Below are 2920 nucleotides of genomic sequence, written 5' to 3'. Positions count from 1 at the left end.
CAACCCAATAGACTCACGTAACTGAGAGGGGTCTGGGCAATTTGAGGGAGAACATAAATGATTGGTTGACAGTAAAAATTTTTGCCTAACAGTCATAAGTCCAGAAATGAGCCTAGATTAGCTCACTGAAGGAGAGAGTTTTGGTAGACGAGAGAAAATGTTCAGGAACTATGCTGGGCCATTCCTTAAACAACAGCAAGAACTCCAAAGATTAGGAGCTAGAAAGGAGAATGCGGTGGAGCAAATGTGTAAAGCCAGTTCCTTGCAAATGTCTTGCATGGCAAGTGAAGGAAATGTATCAAGAAGGAAGGAATTATATATGCCAAAAGCTGATGAGCCATGGAAGAGGAGGACAGAGATTGGATGACGGATTTGGAGAGCCCATCGACTACCCTGACAATAGTCATTTCAGTTAATTGGAGTGATTTTGAAAGTCTGATTGGAGAGAATTTAAAATAGATTGAGAAGCAAGGAATCAGAGACTGGAAAAATACACAAGTATTTTGAGGAATTCTGCTATAAAGAAAATGAGTAAAATGGTGTGGAAGATAAAGAAGTAAGGAGTTAAAAGGGTGGGTTTTTCCCCTTTTTTAAATGAGATTAAACATTTAATGCGTTAATGGATTTTTTTTTCATTAAACTTTTGTTTTAATGGGTCTCAAAATTCTGTGACAGATTTTTGGTCAAAGTTGTTTCCATTAAAAAGTACTGATTTTAGGGGTGCCTGGGTGGCTCAGTTGGTTAAACATCCGACTTCGGCTCAGGTCATGACCTCCTGGTTCATGGGTTCAAGCCCCATGTTGGGCTCTGTGCTGACAGCTCAGAGCCTGGAGCCTGCTACAGATTCTGTGTCTCCCTCTCCCCTGCTTGTGCTTGCTCTCTCTCTCTCCCTCTCCCCTGCTTGTGCTTGCTCTCTCTCTCTCCCTCTCCCCTGCTTATGCTTGCTCTCTCTCTCTCAAAGGTAAACAAAAATTAAAAAAAATTAAAAAGCACTGAGTTTAAAAACTAATAACTTAAAACTGCCACACACACAAAAAAACAAATGGTCCAAAAAACATTCTCCTTTCCTTCTGAAGGTTTTACAATGCATTGTTACCATTAACCAGTCTTTTACTATTAAACTTAAATGGCCAATTGACACAAACAGTTCTGAGACCCTTCTTCCGCCACTGATTAAGACTGGGGTGGCAGGTATTGGGGGCAGTTAAGTAGCCTTCTGAGCTTTCTGGGCAGATTTGTTGACCTTGCCAGGTCCAGCTGCCTTCTTGTCCACTGCTTTGATGACACCCACAGCAACCGTCTGTCTCATGTCACGAACAGCAAAATGTTCCAGAGGAGGGTAGTCAGAGAAGCTCTCAACACACATGGGCTTGCCAGGAACCATATCAATGATGGCAGCATCAGCAGATTTCAAGAATTTGGGACCATCTTCCAGCTTTTTTCCAGAATGACGGTCAATCTCCTTCAGCTCAGCTAACTTGCCGGCAGTGTGAACTGTGTGACAGTCCAGCACAGGTGTATCCGGCACTAATTTGGCCTGGATGGTTCAGGATAATCACCTGAGCTGTGATTATCCTGAACCAGCTGCTTCCATTGGTGGGTCATTTTTGCTATCAGCAGCCACATTGCCACGACGAACATCTTTGACAGATACGTTCTTGACATTGAAGCCCACGTTGGCCCCAAGTAGAGGCTCACTCAAAGCTTCATGGTGCATTTCAACAGAATTTACTTCAGCTATAACACTGACTGGAGCAAAAGTGGCCACCACGTCTGGCTTAAGAACACCAGTCTCCACTCAACCCACAGGGACAGTACCAATACCACCAATTTTGTAGACATCCTGGAGGGGCAGACGCAAGGGCTTGTCAGTTGGATGAGTAGGTGGCGGAATAAAATCAAGCGGTGTGGTTCCACCGCCATTGCCATCTTTACAGGTGTCTTTTCATCCCTTGAACCAATGCATGTGAGCACTTGGCTCCAGCGTGTTGTCGCCATTCCAACCAGAAATGGGCACAAATGCTACGGTGTCAGAGTTGTAGCCAATTTTCTTAATGTAGGTGCCGACTTCCTTAATGATTTCCTCGTATCTCTTCTGGCTGTAGAGGGGCTCAGTGGAATCCATTTTGTTAACACCGACAATAAGCTGTTTTACACCCAGTGTGTAAGCCAGAAGGGCTCATGGGTCATGCTCACGGGTCAGCACTTTCTTGGACAACCTGCTTCAAATTCGCCAATACCAGCAGCAATGATCAGGACAGCAGTCAGCCTGAGATGTGCCTGTAATCATATTTTTGACAAAGTCTCTGTGTCCTGGGGCATCAGTGTCACATAGTACTTGCTGGTCTCGAATTTCCACAGGGAGGTATCAGTGGTGATACCACGTTCACGTTCAGCTTTCAGTTTATCCAAGACCCAGGCATACTTGAAGGAGCCCTGTCCCATCTCAGCAGCCTCCTTCTCAAATTTTTCGATAGTTCTTTTGTCGATCCCACCACATTTAGAGATCAGATGACCAGTAGTGGTAGACTTGCCTGCATCTACGTGTCCAATGATGACGATGTTGATAGGAGTCTCTTGCTTTCCCATTTTGGTTTAGGTTTAGCAGTGGTGTTCATAACACCTGTGTTCTGGGGGCAAACCCATTGTGAAGAAGCTGGAATTTTGTTGATCGAGAAAAATCTTGTTGCAAATATGAGAGAGTGCAGTTGTGATGTCCCTGAGTGCCAGAAGTGGAGGATTATGGGAGACAAGTACAGGGGCTGCCCTTAGTAGGGGCTTGACTAACACTCTAAAAGGAAATGAATTAACACTAGGAATGTCTAATCTCTGTTACAAAACAAAAAACAAACAAAAAACCTCAAAATACTCTTCTCAACTCAACATTCAGAGATTAATATTCTCTCTCTCTCTCTGTCTC

The 2920-nt window shown here is 44.1% G+C and overlaps 1 pseudogene; it reads right to left on the bottom strand.

Annotated features, from left to right (window-relative positions):
- Positions 1-992: 992 nt before the first annotated feature.
- LOC112861689 (elongation factor 1-alpha 1 pseudogene) lies at positions 993-2642 on the bottom strand (annotated as a pseudogene).
- Positions 2643-2920: the final 278 nt, after the last annotated feature.

This window comes from Puma concolor, chromosome A1 (genome assembly GCF_028749965.1).
Source record: "Puma concolor isolate L17-30 chromosome A1, mPumCon1.1.hap2, whole genome shotgun sequence".
Classification (NCBI taxonomy): domain Eukaryota; kingdom Metazoa; phylum Chordata; class Mammalia; order Carnivora; family Felidae; genus Puma; species Puma concolor.
Note: the sequence above shows the minus strand (reverse complement) of the source record. Positions and strands in the feature narration are given on the sequence as shown.